Source organism: Podarcis liolepis (assembly GCF_965112155.1).
Source record: "Podarcis liolepis genome assembly, chromosome: 1".
Taxonomy (NCBI): domain Eukaryota; kingdom Metazoa; phylum Chordata; class Lepidosauria; order Squamata; family Lacertidae; genus Podarcis; species Podarcis liolepis.
The window spans coordinates 40695349-40703694 of record NC_139554.1 but is presented as its reverse complement, the minus strand read 5'-3'; the positions used below and the strand labels follow the sequence as shown (position 1 = coordinate 40703694).

General features: G+C 43.6%; 1 long non-coding RNA gene across 1 annotated transcript; it reads left to right on the top strand.

Annotated features, from left to right (window-relative positions):
- The first annotated feature begins 307 nt into the window (after positions 1 to 307).
- Positions 308 to 6468, top strand: LOC310710530. The gene is made up of 3 exons (XR_014528115.1): positions 308 to 754; positions 4335 to 4419; positions 6218 to 6468. It is a non-coding gene; the product is annotated as an uncharacterized lncRNA (long non-coding RNA).
- The last annotated feature ends 1878 nt before the right edge of the window (positions 6469 to 8346 follow it).

Below are 8346 nucleotides of genomic sequence, written 5' to 3'. Positions count from 1 at the left end.
TGAACCCTGGAGAAAGCCCTCTTTTGATGGTGGTGACTGGTGAAATGATGTATGGACCCTCTGTGGCGTTTGTACGGAGCCCCCGGTCGTTTCACGGACTATTGACCCGTACACTACTAATTCGCTGCCACCAACCAGGTAAAGGTAAAGGGACCCCTGACCATTAGGTCCAGTCGTGGCCGACTCTGGGGTTGCGGTGCTCATCTCGCTTTATTGGCTGAGGGAGCCGGCGTACAGCTTCCAGGTCATGTGGCCAGCATGACTAAGCTGCTTCTGGCGAACCAGAGCAGCGCATGGAAATGCTGTTTACCTTCCCGCCAGAGCGGTACCTATTTATCTACTTGCACTTTGACATGCTTTCAAACTGCTAGGTTGGCAGGAGCAGGGACCAAGCAATGGGAGCTCACCCGGGGATTCGAACCGTGGGGATTCGAACCGCTAACCTTCTGATCGGCAAGTCCTAGGCTCTGTGGTTTAACCCACAGTCCCCGGTAAATCACTTAGTCCCAGTCAGGTTCTCAAGTTAACAAAGATTATTTCAAACACAAGCAAACTTTAATTGCATTCCAAATGTTGTTATTCTTTACCTTCTTAGCCTTATTTTATCCTGTCTCTATCTCTTCTACCTCCCCTCACACAAGAATCCACTGCACTAACTGTCTCTCTATTTCCAACTGCCTTTCCCAACCAAACAACCAACCAACTAACCACCACCAACTAACTCAAAGCTCGGGCTAAGCCCTTTTATAAACAGGTAGGCTCCACCTCCGGCTTTCCTATTGGTCTACATTTTAACCCTTTCTCTCTCCCCTGTACAGACATTTTCTAAATGAATGGGCAAACGCCACATCCTCCAACAAATACATGTTACAGTGGAAAGGCTCAAGTGGAAGGCAAGCATTCTGGTCTTAATGTTTTAGAGATTGGGGTCCCCATTGTGACACTGAGGGCACTGTGTGTCATGGAGACACCTCCCTGCTTTGTGACCACCCAGATCCCCTGCCCCTAGTATTTTTATTTTTTTGTTTTGTTACCATAATTGGATCTGGACTAGCTGGAAACAAAATGCAGGGATGCAACCACCCCACCCTCTTACCTGACTTTCCCTTAGAATGCTTCTGGGTTCCAAGTGGGGGTGCTCTGCAGGCTTTGGGGGGGGGGAATCTGTTGGTTTCTACCATTTTTTTCTTTTATTTATTTGGGAAGTGTTGCCTACTTTTTTGGTCTGTGTTTTATTTTATGTTTCCGAGTGGGGAGGGGGTGTACATGCCCCCAGAATGAAAAATGTTGAGGACCATTGATTTAGGGCTTAAAAAGTAATAATCTGCACTTTCCTTTGGACTATGAAACACTACTCAGAATGTCAAAGGTACAATCCAGCCAATGTTAGAATCCTATTAATTTAATAGTGGAGTTTAGCACCCTCCTTTTGAAATCACTGGAACCGAGGAGTGTTGTACCTGGGCTGCATTTTGTCCCAGCTGCCTGTACTCCTTGAAAAGTCTTTTTTGCAGGCAAGAAACATGATTATTGTGTGTGTGTTTTTTTGCCCTGTGGTGAAGTTAAACAGAAGAAGAGAGAGAAAGTCCCAAGAAATCAGCAAGGGAACTTCCATATTGCAAGTGAAAGATGGCAGGAGATCATTCACAAAAATGGAAAGAATATATCATATAGTTATCAGATGGAGACTGTGAACTCTAAAGATCAATTTTCTTTGAAGACTTTTAAAATGTCAAGCTGATTTACATAATTAAATACTAAGAGGGGGTATTTATGAAGGTAATAAATGTGAAGCTTTGTTCCTTATATTCCAAAACCTAAAACTCTTTTTAACAGGAACTTTTAGATGTCACACTGATTACACGTACCCTAGCAACCAGAGTGTTGTTGAAACGTTAAGTGTATGAGTCATTGTAAAAAAAATTAAAAATACAGTGGGACGTTGTGAATTTTAATGCATGGCACAGCAATCCTTCATAGGAAATTATTGAGTTAAAACTTTAGGCAAAAGTTTAAGTAAAATTAAATGACCCACTTGTTGTACACCCCTAATGTAGTTCTGTGGTTTCAGAAAGTATTGTTACATGCCATCCTAATCTCTCAGCAGTAAGATATTCCAGGGTTTTTAGGTGCTTATCCAGGGTTTGTGTTTCCTTTTGGGAATGAGGGACCATGGAGACTTAATGATATATGGTTTACTTACACATATGTACAACCCGAGCCTGAGTACATTCCCTATTCCAGTCAGATCTTTAAACACCTAGAGACCTGGAAAACAAGGCTGAAATATATGTGTGCGCACACACACACACACACACACGGCACATCAAATATTTTCAGCCAACAGACCAGATTCTGGAGATAATCCCTTCTATATAGGGACAGCTGCAAATACAGACAACCTGACAGAAGCAATTTGAATTTCTTCCAGTCAGGAAAAATGACTAACGTTGGCTTGTTTATTGGCAGTCTTCTGCTACCACTGCAACCTTCTAAAACAATAGTCAACCTGCTTCCCACCTGAATCTCCAACCACATACCTTGTTTCTTGATTCCATTAGGTTCAATTTGTTTTCTTCATCAAGGAAACAAAAGAGGACTTTTTAACCTATTAGTCACTCCACAGGAGTAGGCAGACACCCACTCACTTAGAAGTTTTTCAAGAGATTGGAGAAATAGGGAAAGTTTGAGGGAAAGGAAAACCACATGTGCAAATGAACACCTAACAGAGCACCAGGTTATTTTTGTTCAGTGACACTTCTGGGTTCTTAACATCTCGACGCAACAATTTCAAAGGGAGCTTTTATATGAATCTCTTTTCAAAATTCAACCATCCTACTCGTAAGAGTTGGAAAGGAGACCCAAAACCTTGCAGGTCCAGGGGTTGTTTTTAAATGTTATTCAGTGGTATGGTCCCTGCCCCTTTCCCTTCACCAGAGTATCCCCTTGTATGCTCTAACTGTATGCAACCTGAGGCCCAAGAGATATAATCCCATGCACCACATCCTTCCATCCAAGTTGTGGTCTCCCTGGTTTAATATCCTGGATGGTAGGGTGCGATTAAAGCAATGACAAACCTAGACAGCATCTTAAAAAACAGAGACATCACCTTGCCAACAAAGGCCAGTATAGTTAAAGCTATGGTTTTCCCAGTAGTGATGTACGGAAGTGAGAGCTGGACATAAAGAAGGCTGATCGCTGAAGAATTGATGCATTTGAATTATGGTGCTGGAGGAGACTCTTGAGAGTCCCATTGACTGCAAGAAGATCAAACCTATCCATTCTGAAGGAAATCAGTCCTGAGTGCTCACTGGAAGGACAGATCCTGAAGCTCCAATACTTTGGCCACCTCATGAGAAGAGAAGAGAAGACTCCCTGGAAAAGACCCTGATGTTGGGAAAGATGGAGGGCACAAGGAGAAGGGGACGACAGAGGACGAGATGGTTGGACAGTGTTCTCGAAGCTATCAGCATGAGTTTGACCAAACTGTGGGAGGCAGTGGAAGACAGGAGTGCCTGGCGTGCTCTGGTCCATGGGGTCACAAAGAGTCAGAGACGACTAAACGACTAAACAACAACAAGAGTGTGATTGCGTGCTGAGCATTTCCTATGCTGCTTTCTTTTATTCTATTTATTATTGCATTTATATCCCACCTTTCCTGCAAGGAGCTTAAGTTGGAGAGTGTATCACAAGCCCATGAGCTAGCTTGGGCTGCAGTTTTGACTGCGCAATGTCACCCACTTGAACGCTGGTTCCCCCAGGTTCTGTTCCAACATTCCAACCACTGGGCCACCCTGTTAGTAGCAGCACTGTCTACTTCCCCCCTTTTCATTTATGTCAATGCACGGGAACATTATTGCACTAGGTCTGGGGCTGGTGCAAAGTTGCACCATTGCTTAGGCCAGGCATAGGCAAACTCCGGCCCTCCATATATTTGGGACTACAATTCCCATCATCCCTAGCTAACAGGACCAGCGGTCAGGGATGATGGGAACTATAGTCCCAAAAATCTGGAGGGCCAGAGTTTGCCTATGCCTGGCTTAGGCCATGGTTTGGAGGAATATAGGATATGTTCAGAGTCTGCTGCTCCCCTGGGCTGCTCAAAAATCCTAAACCTTTTTGGATGTTCTCTGACACACCTGAGGTGTTCCAACGTCAGTTTTCCCCTGTGTTCTGCCAAGATAGTGGGGCTTGTGCCAAATTCTGTGGACCCCAAGAGAGCATAACTGGAGTATAGGATTGCCTCGGGGGGGGGGGAAACAATTTTAATACAGAGGTTTCAAAACAATTACAGATCGTCATGACAGAATCATTTTTCTTCTATGTTTTCTCAGGGGCTGTTTTCTTTTGCTGGGCCAATCAGGCTAGGAAGCAGCTTGGAACCAGGGTGGATGCAGGAAATCAGTTCACATCAGCAAGGCAAGGTTTATTTAAGGAATGAGTCTTGACAACTGGGAGCAAACACCACATTTGTGGTAATAGAAAGCAAGTGTTTCCTTTGTCCTCCACAAACTTGTAACTCATAAGGGGACGATTTCCAATCATCGTGGGAAAGGAAGGTCACTAACGAGGTTCAATACTGCGGATTGTCTTACCTTTACTTTGAGTCTATGACGTACAATCAAGCTAGAGCTGTGATCTCCTGGAGACTGAGTGACATTGCCAGACAAGTGGACATAGCCCAGGTAAAACCAGGGATGTTCCTAGGGGACCAGATTTATCGGACCATACCAGCCCCCTACCTTGCAGAAATTCACTATGTGGAATACCGTAGACTTCTTACAGCGGCTAGATTAAATGTCCTTGACTCTGCGATATTGTGGGGAAGGTACAGGGGAGTACCATACGCCCAGAGAACCTGTCATTGTGCCATGGGTGTGGTTGAGTCCACCGAACACATTCTCTTGACTTGCCCTTCTTATGCAGAGCTTAGACAAAATTTTATAGGCCCACTCCTATGTCAATCTAGCTTCCTACCCGGAGAAAACCAGGTTTTACACTTGCTGAATAATGTCACTAGAGCTATACCTTCCTTGGTGGCCAAATTTCTTTTTTTAGCTTTTAAGTGTCGCAAGACTATAATTGACTGTATTGATATGGGGCTATCTGTTTAGCCCATTTTAGTGTTGGCTAAGTTCTAAAATCTTCCTGGAGTTTTTAACTGTGTATTGACAAATGTACTTTTTCCTGACTGACAGTCGAATAAAAGGTTGATGATGATGTAACTCATAGGGGGGCAGCCAGGATATGGACATAAAATGACACTGCTCTGTGTTTTATAAACTTGGCTTCACCCAGGTCAAATACCCAGTTTGGCAACCCACCATGCACATTTATTCACACATAGGCTGGGATCCTCAATGGCAACCATCTGGAAGTTTCACCTGGGTCAAAAAACCTGGCTAGCCCCCCTGTAGCTACATTCATTTGTCTTAGATGAATGCAAAATTGTGTTTTTGAACGCGTGATCTAGTAGATATAGGGCTGGAGTTGAAGTGGAAATACAGTGGTACCTTGGGTTACATACGTTTCAGGTTACATATGCTTCAGGTTACAGACTCCGCTAACCCAGAAATAGTACCTCGGGTTAAGAACTTTGCTTCAGGATGAGAACAGAAATCGTGCTCCGGCGGCGCGGCGGCAGCAGGAGGCCCCATTAGCTAAAGTGGTGCTTCAGGTTAAGAACAGTTTCAGGTTAAGAACGGACCTCCGGAACGAATTAATTACTTAACCTGAGGTACCACTGTACCAGGGTTCTAATCCACCCGCATCTGAGTTTTCTGCTCCAAGGGGAATGCAGTAAACTGTTATAGTTGCTTCAGTGGGAAAAAAACCCCACATGAATTCCTCTTCTTAGATAAAAAAACATACTCGAAAGATTTTACCATTTAAAATAATGTATATATTTTTGGAGGACCAGCATTCCTCCTTCCTGCCTGCTGGTTTCCTACCTATGGGCTTGGTCCCAGCATGCCTCTTTTCTCGTTTCCTCGCCAGCTGGCAGGGTAATTCTCTCCATGCAGAGGGCAGTCAACAGTGACTTCTTCCTTAGATCACCTGGGGCAACAGCAGCTGTTAAATGTGAGCTGCTTTTCTCGCTGCTGCATTTGCTCTCCATCTTTCTTAATTTTTAATGGGGAGAGGAAATCAAACAGCCCAAGAAGATTAAGACATCTAAACACAGTTTCTCTTCCCCCCCTCCCCTTATTTGTTGTAGAAATCCAGATGTTTCCCTCTTTGGCAAGGATATCTCGTATTTCTGTGCATGAACCATGAAAAGTGTAGTTCTTCTTTAAGATGGTGCAGCCATTGCGATCCTGACTGTCAGCTGCATTAAATGCGCTTGCATGCTAGATTGTTGCATTAAATGCACTTGCATGCAAGTTTGTTGTGAACCTCCCTGAGATCTGTGAGAATAGGGCGGTATACAAATTTAATAATAAGTAAATAAATAATCAGTTGGGTGCATCTAGAGTCTAGACTGTCACTCTCTTTGCATGGGATTCAGTTGTATTCCAGCAAATTCAGGGTGTACAATTTTAGTTGATTGGGATGTCATGTGCAACAAACCCGCTGTCCCAAAAGTTAAGACTTTTTACGATAAGGAAATTCTCTTGGGATGTTAAGGGGGGAAAGTTGGTTGTATTTCAATAATGCCCAAAAAGAAGTAAAACAATTTCTTATCTTAGAAGACAATTGTGTATTTCCATAGTATTGCATAGAATTTAATGTATTATGTTGACACTACTGAATCCCAGACAGATTTTTGAACTCTACTTTAAAAATGAAGCACTCTTACAACGTTTACTGTGCCACGGTGTTACTGATGTTGCTATGTGCCCACAAGAAATGAGTTGCCTTGTAAAGACTGAATAAAACTAAATTTAGCTTGGGGGAGGGGAGGAGGAGAAGCTGTTAAAGGCTTGTCTTTCATTCAGCTATTTTTATCTTCAAAGACTTCCTCATCAGCATCTCACAACAGCAAGCTTTGAAAGCATTTTGAAAAGGTTAAAACAACACTCTGTTTATCATCCCTGTTTGCTGTGCCAAAAGATATCCCTATGGGTAACTAATTTCTGTTTCCTGAATTTAGAAATTTTAAATGTAAATACAGCGACTGAGATGGCGAGATCTACTTCCATTGTCAAGAGGTTTTTTTATTGGAACAAACTACCTAATAATACAGGCAATAAACATTTTAACAATAAAGGGAAAGTGATTTTTACTTAATCCTTCAGAGCTACTGTAGTCAATAATAATCTGAATTATCATCATCATCATCATTTTAGGTCAAGACAGGGCCTGCCCTACCAAGAGGCACAGTGAGACAGCTGCCTCAGACAGCAAATTTGAGGGGTGGAAAGTGACCAGAAAGTTTACCATGTGGTCTGCCCTATAGCCCTTAAGCTAGCTTGCTGCTCTAGCATAGCAGGCACACTGGAGAGGTAACCTGGAGTGACCTGCCTCAGGCAGCATGCTCGGGGCGGGAGCATTGGTGGCAAACCTGCTTCAGGAACCAAAAGGTCTCAGGCTGGTCTTGGGTCAAGATCATATTTAGTAAAAAAGCAACCTCACAGGGTGAGAGCACCAAAAGGGGTGGTTGTGGTGGAGGAGCCACCAAACCCCAAAATCTCAGTGGAAGCTGTGTGTTTCCCCTCTCTTCCTTTGGCTTGCTTACTTATTTATTATTGTAATCCCGCCTCCCCCCTCCACGCTCCAGTTCCAGTGTGTGTTGAGAGAATGAGTCCCCAGGGCACTTTCTTTTGGTTCTCAACACCAAAGCTTTGATGGCAGAGGGTATATTTCAGCATCTGCAAAAAGGAGACCTCAACAGGTGCTCTACAAAGAGAGGGAGGCCACAAACTCCTATGGCCCCCAGGACACCTCACGAGGAACTGAGCCTTAAGCAATTTTGAGTCATTTTTTTGAATTATGTTTTCAACACTTCTGCAGCTTGGTTCTGCACATTTTGTTCAGTGATGAGACATCGAGTACTATTGTAAATTATTTTATACTGGCATACTGAAGGCATAAAGATGCCTATCTTTTCTGATGGCATTTAAGCAGAGCCTGGCTGACCATCTGTCAGGGGTTCTGTAGAACATCCAGCAGATTGTGCAGTGAGCAGGAAGTTGGACCAAATAACTTCCAGTTATCCCTCTCGACATTATAATAATTATTTTCAGTTATTCGTATTACATTTGCATTCCTCTAAGGAGCTCAAATGGGCATACATGGTCCTGCCCCTCCTCATTTAAAATCCACAACAACCCTGTGAGGTAGGTTAGGCTGCGAGATTGTGCCTGAGCGGGGATTTGAACTCTGCCAGCTCCTAATCCCAGCTCC